The sequence below is a fragment of the Narcine bancroftii genome, assembly GCF_036971445.1.
Source record: "Narcine bancroftii isolate sNarBan1 chromosome 12 unlocalized genomic scaffold, sNarBan1.hap1 SUPER_12_unloc_2, whole genome shotgun sequence".
Lineage (NCBI taxonomy): Eukaryota > Metazoa > Chordata > Chondrichthyes > Torpediniformes > Narcinidae > Narcine > Narcine bancroftii.
In genome coordinates, this window is record NW_027211808.1 from 3488523 (window position 1) to 3500597 (window position 12075).

Consider the following 12075-nt stretch of genomic DNA (forward strand, 5'->3'; position numbering starts at 1 on the left):
GCTACCTTTCCCTGTCCTACCACATAACCTAGGTAAATTTCAGTGGCATGTCCATACTCACTCTTGTTCAAATTCACTGAGGTATACTTCCACCAATATTTGAAATAACTGCTCTAATTCAAGCATGTGTTCTTCCCATATATTTGTACTAGTTACTAAATCATCAATATAGGCTCTTGTGTGCTCTAAACCCTGAATTACTGCATTAATTATTCTCTGAAATGTGCAATCCTGAAGGTGTAATAAATGTAGAAACCTCCTTGCTTCTCTCCTTCAAAGGAACACACCAAAATCCTTTTAAGAGATCAATCTTTGTAAGAAACTTAGCCGTCACATTTATCTATTAAATCATTCATTCTGGGGATAGGTAAAGCATCAGTATTTGTCACCTTGTTTACTTTTAGATAATCTGATTAAACCATCTGGCTTAGGCATCAGAACACAGAGTGAACTCCAATTTGAACTTGATTTTTGGATTATGTCAATTTTGACCATATAATCCACCTCTTGATCCAACAACCTGCCCTTTTCCTGATTAACTCAATGATAAGGATGCTGGTTAATGGGCTTAGCATCACTGACTACCACATCATGACAAGCCACAGTAGTTCTTCTTGGAACATCTAGGAATATATCCTTAAATTTCATAAGCAATATCTTAATTTCTTCCCTTTCTGATTTATTAAAATGCATTAACTTGTGTTTAAGTTTTGCAAAACTATAGAATTTTCCAGCTTGGGGCTTATTGCTTTCTGTGCTCTATGACTTCCACAAAACTTATCTCCTCCTTACTTTCCTCTATAACTAGCATCTTGGTTGGAATCCTAGTCTCCTCCTCAGTCATTTTCTCAAAGTAAGGTTTAAACTTGTTTACATGACAGACCTGTGTTTCTTTTCGTTGATCAGGCATCTCAATTACATAGGTGACTTGGTTAATTTTTGATTTCACCTTAAATGGTCCTGATAACTGATCTCTCAAAGGGTTTGACTGAATTGGAAACAAAACCAATAATTTGTTGTCAGGTATAATGTCCCTAATTTTTGCTTTTTGATCATACTGAATTTTCATTTTTCCCTGAGCAGTTTTATAATTTTTCTTTGCCATCTCGCCAGCCTGATGTAATCTGTTTTTAAATTTGAAAACATAATCCAACAGATATGATTGTATATCATTATGAATCCACTGTTCCTTCAACAATAGTAATGGACTCCTGACTTCATGACCAAACACCAACTCAAATGGACTAAAGACAAGAGACTACTGAGTTGCCTCTCTACACCAAACAATAACAAATGGATTCCTTCATCCCAATCCTTATTATTTTCCATGCAATAAGCCCTCATCATATTTTTCACAGTTAAATGGAACCTTTCCAAGGCCCCTAGACTTTCAGGATGATAGGCAGACGACACAATTTGATGGGCTCCCAATTCATACACCACCTGTTGAAATATTTCAGACATAAAATTACTCCCTTGGTCCAATTGAATTTCCCTTGGTAGGCCAAACAGTGTGAAAAACTTTAGCATAGTCTTCACAATTGTCTTTGCTTTAATGTTTCTCAGGGGAATAGCCTCTGGAAACCTTGAAGCTGTGCTTATGAGTTTTAGCAAATATTCATTTCCAGCTTTGGAAATTGGCAATGGGGCGACATAATCCACTATCACTTTTGCGAAGGGCTTCCCAAAACCAGGAATGGGTTGTAAAGGTGCCACTGGTGGTCCTTGATTAGGCTTGCCCACCAGTTGACAAGTGTGACAGGTTTTACAAAAGTTCACAACATCCTTTCCTAATTTCGGCCAATAAATCTGTTTCCTTATCTTTTCTACCATCTTCTTCACTCCAAGATGACCTCCTAAAGGTGTACTATGAGCCAACTTTAATATTTCATTCCTGTAATTTTTAGAAATTGCAACTTACTTTATTACCGCCCAGTTTTCACTGATAGGTATCACTTGTGGTCTCCACTTTCTCATCAATATTCCATCCTGATAAAAGTAACCTACTGGCACAGTTTCAATTTCCTGCTTAGACAGAATCCTATCTCTTACCCCAGCAAGATCAGAATCATCCTTTTGTCTAGCTATTAATTATTCTCTTGACAATAGCAAAGCTGGATCCTTATGTTTGTCCTCAATGCTTGCCTCCACTAAAGGATCATTACAGTCTTTCTCTACCTCTACCTTTTTTCTAATAATGGCACACGCAGGGTAGATTTCAAATCCTTTTCAGACTCATAAATCAATGGCTTACTTGAGAGTTTCACCGCAGGTAAGTCTTTACCCTCTGTTAAATAATTTCCTAACAAAACAGAAACTCCATCCACCAGCAGATTTGATTTTATCCCTATCGTAACTGGGCCATTAACTGTCTGATTTCATCACTATTTTATGCAAAGGTATAGGCTCTGCTTCACCACCAATGCCTTTAATTAAATTTACAGTATTGGTCTCCTCACCAAAATTCAAAACATTGCTTAATACAAGTGATTGGGCTGCTCCAGTATCCTGCAGGATTTTAACTGGCACTTGAATGGATCCTTCTAAACCTTCAGTCATGAATGGTTTAAAATCCATCCCTAACTTTCTCACCCTGAACACAAGCAATTTGTACTAACCCTTTCTCTTTCTTCCTTATCAGTTCAGATCAATTTGCTATTATGTTCCCTGGCTTCTTACAATAGTGGCAAATGACACTCAAAAATATTTCCTTCACCCATTTCTCTTCCTCTCTTCCTTTAACCTAATTTCTAGATGTTCTTTCTACTCTACTTGGATTATCAGCAATATTCCTTTAAAAAGATTTCCTTGGTGACCGCTATTCCTCTGCGAATTTATCCAATTCCTGCCAAGTTTTTATATTTTTCTCTGCCAAGTACACTTGAATATCGTCAAGAACACAATTTTTAATCTCAATCAGAATGATTTCCTTCAATAAATCAAAGTTATTTTATACTTTCATTGCGGCACACCAACGATCAAAACACATAACCTTCCTATAAGCAAAATTCAGGTAAAATTGGGTTGCTGCTTTTTTTAAACTCCTGAACTTTTGTCTATATGCCTCTTGGACCAGCTCATAAGATCAGAGTATGGCCTTCTTTATAAATTCATAATCAGCTGCTTGTTGTACAGTGAGACGCGTATATACCTGTTGGGCTTTTCCTTTAAGAACACTTTGTAGCATGAGTGACAACTAGTCTGGTGGCCATTTTAAATTTACAGCTACTTTCCCAAAATGCTGTAAACACTGGTCTATTTCAGATTCCTCAAATGGAGGAACTAACTTCACTTCTCTACTGACCAGAAACCTCTCTTCCTGACCAGCATGTGTGTTTTGTGCTTCTCCCTCTCCTTGCATTATGGTCAGCTTAATTTAGCTAGTTCTAGCTCATGATTCTGTTCTTTCTCTCTCTCCTCCATTTCTGCCTGACTTCTTTTGTCCTCTCACTCTAGTTTCATCAAAGTCAACTTTACTTCCTCTTAAGTTTTCTCCTTTGGAAACTCTTCTAATGCAGCTTCTTCAAATACCCTCTTTTCTACAATCCTGCTTAGTAATCTTTCGGGCAATTTTTTTCATCCCAGTTCTTACTGTAAGAAGTTTTAACGCCAACCATAACCATTAGTTCTGACTTTTTAGCCATTTTGAAATTAACCACTGAAGGGTTCGCTATGAACTGGTTGTTATATGTTTATATGGTTATATGTTATATGGTTGTCATAGTTGCTGGTTTTTCTACTGGTGATTTATACACTCACCATTTATTTTTAATTTCAAGCTGGATGTTGAGTCAAACTCAGTCAACTGATAACTAAGCACAAGTCAATCGCTCCTAAAGCTCCCAAATCGATTGATCCCGGATGATGGCTCCAAATTATGTTACAAGATCAAGTCAGCAACCACAAAGAAGGCAAATCACACAGGGGTAAAGATCAACAATTACTTTATTAACAAAAATTCACCTTCAAACTTTAATTCAAAATCTCCCCACCCCCCCCCACCCCCCAGTCTTGGGTAAACTTATACCTCTCATTTTGTTCGTTTTAGATTGGTCACAGTGTTTGAGCTACCGAAATAAAATAGACACACACACCGAGAGCAGTTCAGTTTATACAAACGTTTATTACAAATTCAAAAGCTGATTTCACACTACAATATGCAAGCCCTTCCCAACTATAATTATCAACGCTTGGACTGGTCCCAACTGCCGAAGCGAGGCAACGACTACACACTTGTAGTAGGTTGTCAGGGCGCCGGTAGCAGCTTCTCCACCTCCTCTGACTGGGACGTTGGCTTGACTCCAGAAGTTCTTCTTCTTGCTGAGAGATGTTGCCACCTCTCGGAGAGTCTCTCACTTCAGCAGCGCGACCTTGCCTTATATTACCCAAAAACTGCTTACCCAAGCACCTATTCCCAGCACAACAACAAAGATAAGCAAGCAAGCTAGCATGCTAGGTTAATTAACGAATAACATAATTTTCAGCTTATCACTTTGAATACAATGGTTTATTTTGCATCAAGGCTAGGCCTCTGACAGTCTGTGACCAAAACAAGCAGGAAGATTAAATGTTCTTGGTACACAGATGCCCTTTCGTCAGATAACTGCAACTCTGGCCCCTTGGTGGAATTTTGCTTATGTCTGCTGATTCTAAAACACAAGCAGGTTCTCAGCCTTGGAGAACCCAAAGCTGCAAGTTTTTAAAAAAAGGTTCTCAACTCTACAGAACCAAGAGCTGGGAAGTAAGAAAAAATAGGTTAAAAAATAGGTGTTAAAAAATAGGTTAGAATCTTCCATTACATTCCACCCCTTGGTCACAGGCTGTCAGACACGAGACTTGACAAGCATAAGAGTACAAAAAGAGCGTAAAAGAGAAATTAAAACTACAATAATCACAAAAACAAGCAATAAAGCGAGCAACCAACGGAGAATAGTGTGGCCCAACCCCCAAATGTACCAGGTAACCATGAAAAAGGATTCCTACCAAAGCTCACATTATCCTTGTTGGCCACAATACCTAGACACTGAAGCTCACGAACAGATTTTGAAACATGCTGGTCAATAACATATTTATATGAGCTGCACTTGAGGCGGGTGACCGAGGACTTCCTTGATGTAATGCATCGGACCGTGTCTCCCACGGGCAACTCCCTCGGAATGAACTCGTCATTACAAATGTGATTGTTGGCACCAAAGCAGCTGTTAAGCCAGATCACCAGGAGTGTAAAACGGAGGACCTGGAACAAAGAAGCCTGATACATGTCACTCATAATACCGTAAGCGTTCAGGGTTTAAACAGACTAAATCATCCTGTCCCTCAATAGCTACCCATCGAGTGTTACCCTGGGCAGGTGTCACTATTTCTTCTTTGACAGGAGGGTCACTACCTGGTGGTCCCACCCATACCTTTTGTCCGGCATTCTCTAGTTCAGGAGTGGGGGGCAATGATTGTTTTTCATCTGGAATAGGCTGTAGTTCTGAAGTGTGAAGAAGTCGGTGGAAAGGTCTACCTCCTTTTAAAGGGCAAGGATTCAAATTGTCGACTGCCTGCTGCAGCACATGACACCACCCCTTCAGGGTTCCTAGTGGTGTTAACAAACGAATTTGTTCCTTCAGTAAGCCATTCATTCGTTCAACTAACCCAGCAGCCTGTGGGTAATAAGGAATATGATGAACCCATAAGATACCGTTGTCATTTGTTGTACCTCATCACGGGTAACTGGAGCAGGAGAAGCCTGCTCGATAGAAGCAGCAGGGGGAGCAGAGGGCACAGCTGGGCCAGGAGGACTCAGCAGCTGGGGATGATGTTCCCCTGCCTTTCTCTTATAAAGGGCATAAAGGACCGCAGTAGGTTTCCCATCAATATCACTTTTAGGTACGCCTAACTTTAACAAGGTTAGAAAAAGGTCCTTTCTTGTCGCTCCGTTATTAGCAGCAGGCCCTCTCCTTTCATCCTGCTTGTCTGATGTAACCTGGGCTGTACGTGAGTGGATTTTACCTCCCAACTCTAATTCTCGAAGCCCAGATAAGGTGCGCACCGCCTCAGACACAGGGTGCCCAATTAGTGGACTAGTTACAGTCAGAACCAGCCCCCGTATAGTAGGTTGGGCGGAACGAACCAATCTGGTATGCATTCCAGCCGTGAATATCTCTTCATCAGGGCTCCCCCCGTGTACCCATAGCCTCAAACGCCCTGCATACAAGGCAGAGGCCAGGGCCTGTTGACTTATTATTGCTATGCCCTCCTCTGGGGTTCTCCAATTGTTCTGCAAATGTAAATCCCAATCTACTGGTGATGGGTATACTCGTAGCAGGGTGTCCCCTAGAGTAGTAAGTAAGTAATCCATCTCTCTCCTTCTACCCCGCAACTCAGCAGTGACCCTGATATCAGTAGATAATATTCCTAATCCCAACAATTCCTGAGGGGTTAAAAATACATTAGCCCCTCCTGGTTCCCAAACACGCAGGAGCCAGGCTGCCAGAGTTTCTCCTGCCTGTTGCCTAAATCGATCTCCAATGGCAGCCAGCTCTTTTACAGAGAAATCACATATCATTGCCTGCTTCCGACCCCTGTTCCCACTTTGGCCCTCAGGGCCCTCCACCCAGTCTAGGGGAGGATTCCAAGGCCATCCCGTAGAGGGAGTAGGCCATAGAGCATAAGCAGAGGTTTTGGTATTTTCCCCTGGGTCCACTTGAGAGACCAGAGTATCTATCCCTTCCATCTCTACCCTTACATCATCCCCCCTTCTGTCTGTTTGGGAAGTCTGCTGCCTTATTGGGGCGGGCGTGAACAGCAGGTTGAGAGGGTAGTATGTTAGACACATGCTGAGGAGTATCTGCATTATTACCATTGTCATTCCAGATATTCCCATCCCAATCCTCAATTACATCAGGATCGTCACCATTCATTATCATGGCATGAATACCATATGGATCGGGTTCTACTCCTTGCCTTTCCTTATCTGCATAGAGCTGCTGCCAGAGTTTAATATTACGGCAGACAGTTTGAACATGCTTATCTTCCAATTCTTTGGCTCTGTCCTGACTGGTGTGAACAATCTCACTCATCATGGAACAGCATTGTCGCATGGCTTCTAGGTCCTCCTCTAATTGCTTTCTCTTGTGCTGAGATTCTACTTCTCTTTGAACTGATTCTGCTTCACGCTGAACGGAGTGGCGTAAGGCTGTGGCCAACAACCAAAAACCATCCATCAGCGTCCCCTTTTTATCAGGAAATCTTTTTTCTCGAAGGAGAGTGGCAACCTGCTCTCCCAGAGGATGAATCTAACTTCTCATCCCAACTAATGGATGGTCTCAACAAAGCCAGGGTATTGGCCAACATGCCAAACCCATTGTCTTTGGAAGTCCATCCTGGAATCAAGAACTGCTCAGGGCTCACCTCTTTCTTTCGGCGAAACATCTTGAGACCAACCCTGCTCACAGCGCCAATTGTCTTCGGTAAACTTATACCTCTCATTTTGTTCGTTTTAGATTGGTCACAGTGTTTGAGCTACTGAAAGAAAATAGACACACACACTGAGAGCAGTTCAGATTATACAAATGTTTATTACAAATTCAAAAGCTGATTTCACACTACAATATGCAAGCCCTTCCCAACTATACTTATCAATGCTTGGACTGGTTCCAACTGCCGAAGCGAGGCAACGACTGCACACTTGTAGTAGGTTGTCAGGGCGCCGGTAGCAGCTTCTGCACCTTCCCTGACCGGGACGTTGGCTGGACTCCAGAAGTTCTTCTTCTTGCTGAGAGATGTTGCCACCTCTCGGAGAGTCTCTCATTTCAGCAGCGGGACCTTGCCTTATATTACCCAAAACCTGCTTACCCAAGCACCTATACCCAGCACATCAAGAAAGTTAAGCAAACAAGCTAGCATGCTAGGTTAATTAACGAATAACATAATTTTCAGCTTATCATTTTGAATACAATGGTTTATTTTGCATCAAGGCTAGGCCTCTGACAGTCTGTGACCAAAACAAGCAGGAAGATTAAATGTTCTTGGTACACAGATGCACTTTCGTCAGATAACTGCAGCTCTGGCCCCTTGGTGGAATTTTGCTTATGTCTGTGAGAGATGGGAAAATTGATCTAAAATTATGAACATGGAAGAAACTAAAGTTCATCAGTAAAATGGCTGAAACCAGTTCAAACAGGATAAGTTTGGGGCTTAGGATGCAGGAAAGCAGAGTCAGCACGATTAACATAAGAATCTTCTATCCTTTGTGACAAGACCATAGGACTAAGATAAGGAATGGTAAGGTACAATAGAATGTAGGAAGTTGAGGTAGTCTGGATCAGATAAGGGTCTCCTAGCCCTGGACAGAAGTACCAAGTCATACATTTCTAATTAGCTAACCATACACAGATTTATACATATGAAATTAGCCAACCCTAGATAGAATGAGTCAACTCTGCATATCAAGAGACTGTAGCCCCGAGAATCAGGAAGGTGTGAATAAGGACAATGACATGAAGGGACACCGACAGGATAACCCCCCCTGGTTCTCCAAGTATACTGAAATTGCACGTAGGCAGGCAGGATTGCCTAATGCCAAACCTCTCCAGCAGGAGGCAGAAGAATGTAAGGGGGAGGGTATTCCTACACTGAAATCAACTGTATAAAAGTTGGGTGAGCCCCAGTGTGTGTGTGTATTCCCAGGGTAAGGGGAAGCACCCAACTTTGCATTGTTGTAGTAATAAATGTTCTTTGTTCTCAATTTTTGTCTCGAGCAATTTCTTTAAAGGTACTTTAATTCCTAACAAATGGGGGCTCGTCCGGGATCACACTCCCTCCACTGACAGAGTACCCCGACGACGAGAGTAGGTGCACCCCGGCTGATTCAGCTGGACTCACGGGCGACGGGTGGCTGGTCAGTGGAAGAAGCGAGTGATATCCGAGAAGAGGCATTGAGAACAAACGGCGGAAGGACGCGCGCTAGAGCAGTACTGCCAGAACTCGGTAAGAGTATTTTACTTGTTCCTAAGTATGGGAATAGCGGGCAGTAGAGATGAGAGTCCTGACACAGGACGTGACCACCAGATAGCTACGTACAGCCCGCTTGGGATGATGTTATCTGAGTGGGGCACAGGAAAGACCCGCGGTAAAGACAAACTGACGACGGTCAGGTATTGTTGTAATGAATGGGTGGGATACCCGGTTAAAGGGAGCTCCGTGTACTGGCCAAAATTCGGATCCGAGGATGAATGGATGTGTGAAGCTTTGAACTTATGGCTCTATCAAAACCAGCCAGACAATGTTGAGAGCAGGGAATATGCAGCCTGCTGGCTCAAGGGATCCATTGAACAGGTGGTTTTGAATGAGAAAGAATCCAGGGATAAGAGAGAGGAGGAACCTCTTGTCCCTGAATCACAGGGTTGGGATGTGTTACATTCCCTCCCTCCACCCTATGTTCCTCCTATGCCGGCTCCTATCTTTCCTTCCCCTCCTATGACCTACCCTTCTGCACCTTCCCCACCTCCCCCACCACTAGAGAAGAGAGAAGAGAGCAGGAGTGGTATGATAACTTGCTCACAAAGCACTCGATTACCACCTCTGTTGGCAGGAGAGAGAGGTAACTTTAATTCAGAACAGCGTGAGACTCTTCAGGAAGAAAGGGCAGAACCCTTTGATTCATTTCCCAGGGAGCAGGAACCCAGACCTAATAAGCCAGAAACCAATTGGATGAGACCACTGCGGGAAGTTCCCATGGGAGAGGGTCTCGGTTTCGTAAATGTGCCCCTGACCAGTACTGAAGTGTGTAACTTTAAGAAAGAACTGACCTCCCTGATAGAAGATCCCCAGGGATGTGCTGAACAGTTAGATCAATTTTTGGGACCAAATATATATACAATATGGGGGTCTCGACATAGAATCCCCAGCAGGGGAACAATTGGTACTAACAGGTTTTGTTACCAACTCAGCCCCAGACATTAAGAGAAAATTACAAAAGACAGAAAATTGGCATGAGCAGGGAATAACCCAGCTTCTACAGATCACACAAAAAGCATTTGTCCAGACATCTGAGGATAAGCAGAAAGCAAAGGCTAACATTTTGATGCAAGCAGTTAAAGGAATAGTAGATGAGTAACATGAAAAAAGGCAGGGACTGTGTGCCAGCTCCTGAATGTTGGGAGAAGTGCAGGGAGTGGGAGAGTAGAGACCAGAGATAATTTCATAAATCACGACTTCCCACTTCAGTCACTGACCAATATTGATTAAAATTCATGCTAAAATTTAAATGTCATAAAGGATCATTTTTCAATACTGTAGAATTAGCGAATTTAACTACCAGTTAATTCCAATTTATGAAATAAATTGTATTTAAATGTGATTTTGCACAGGGAGTACCTGAGAGTTGAGTGATGTTATAACATTTGCAGGGAGAAATGTTTGCGCAAATAGGGTGAGTTCTATACATCTTAACTTTAAGTGTATGTGAGATAAAGAAAGGATCTGATGTGTAAAGTGGCTGGATCAGCCAGTTGAAAGGGGAGTGTGCATGTCCCTTTAAGTGCACTGTGGCACTTGAAATTGAGGCTTCAGGCTCTTGTCTTGCAGTTAGAGGTATGGAGCCCTATCAACACATTTAATACATTTCTTCTACACATTCAGCAGTCAAGGTCCGTGAGTTTAAAGATCACCCACCTCTGGAGAATAAAGATACCTCTGGGGATTCCTATGGGGATTCCTATAAGTTTAATCATTCATTTCTCTGGTGCATTTTCCTCTGGAGTGAAATTAATGCCTCAGCACAATTTCTCTGTATTGCCGCTGTTATTTAATTCATGATAACTTTCCCCCATTCATCAGGTTTATATTTAAATCCGGTAGTGCGGAAGTTACATTGTAAATAATCACGGAGGTAAATCCTGCGCAACTGGATTCAGCTTAATGGAGAAATAAACCTGCGAACTGGTCTATGGTGGTGTGTGAGTACTGCAATAGGTGGAATATGATTTAAATTGGTGGCATAGTTCAGAACAATTGGGTGCATAAGAATAATAATATCATTGAGAACTCACAGATCTTGTACCAGATGCTATTCAGTACATCTTGACTTAAGGACTGGAGAAATTGGCATGTTAGAATGAGATTGGCATGGTACCAATATTTCTTGATTCAATAATGACTCCACAAGCTCCAGGATTCATGCAGCAGAACTTTTAAGTGGAATATAATAGAAACTAGCCTGTACTTAAATTATTGTGTGTGCAATCTTCATAAGAACATCTTTTAACTTTTTTTGGTGCCTGTTTTACAGACTGTTTTAAATAAGGCCAGCTCCTGTGAGCTGTGGCACAAGGCATTTTACTTAAGGCAGAACTAAAGGTTGAATATGTTTCAAGTTCTCTTGCAGGGGCTCTTGTGCTGCAATGTCTGTTATGTACTCACTCTAACAAATTGGAGGGTTGTGCCCCATACAGACAAGCAGCTCCAACTGCATTTTAATAAGGTCTAACATATTCAAAACCCATGCAAATATGGTTTGTGTTTCATTTTACAATTTTTACACTAACACAAGGGAAAGTCAGATTGTTACAAAGTGCCGTAATTTAACATTTTTTTTCGTTTCTTTAATGGTTTATTCAGTTATTGTTGTATTTTACTTGTCTTTTGATTATTCAGTTATTGTTGTATTTTATTGCAGTTTTCAATGAGCTTTACATTTATTGTGTTTTATTCAGTTCTTATTGTATTTTATTGCAGTTTTCAATGAGCTTTACATTTATTGTGTTTTATTCAGTTCTTATTGTATTTTAATGCTGTTTTTAATGAGCTTTACATGTATTGTTCATTGTTGTTTACTAATTTCTTTGGAATATTGTTCGTTAATGTTTTAAGCCCCCCTGGAATAGGGGCAGCAGAGGTTACAATTCAGCTCCTTTAGAATGTAGACAGGGCATAGATTTAATGTATAATCATAATGGGATATAAGGGATCCCAATACGGACCAGGGGAATTAAACAGCTTTAGTGGAGTACATCTAATTTGTATCATAGCCTACACAGGTATTAAAGACAGGAGTTTTGAAGCGATAGCACAAAGGACATGGTGGGA

The 12075-nt window shown here is 41.5% G+C and overlaps 1 protein-coding gene and 1 long non-coding RNA gene across 6 annotated transcripts in view; one reads left to right on the plus strand and one right to left on the minus strand.

Annotated features, from left to right (window-relative positions):
• LOC138750126 (rho GTPase-activating protein 23-like) overlaps positions 1-12075 on the plus strand; it is a 397500-nt gene that overhangs the window by 147963 nt on the left and 237462 nt on the right. The window contains exon 1 of one of the 4 annotated variants that reach the window (XM_069912265.1): positions 3793-3926. The exons of the other annotated variants lie outside the window; for them this stretch is intronic. The gene's annotated coding sequence lies outside the window, so the exon portion shown is untranslated. Of the gene's footprint in view, positions 1-3792; positions 3927-12075 lie in introns of those variants that run through there. 4 annotated transcript variants of the gene reach the window in all.
• LOC138750127 (uncharacterized) overlaps positions 4023-12075 on the minus strand; it is a 58908-nt gene continuing 50855 nt past the window's right edge. The window contains exons 3-4 of one of the 2 annotated variants that reach the window (XR_011349087.1): positions 7399-7512; positions 4023-5236 (exon numbers count right to left, since the gene is read on the minus strand). This is a non-coding gene — a long non-coding RNA (uncharacterized lncRNA). Of the gene's footprint in view, positions 5252-7398; positions 7513-12075 lie in introns of both variants that reach the window. The other variant, XR_011349088.1, reaches the window with a different exon arrangement.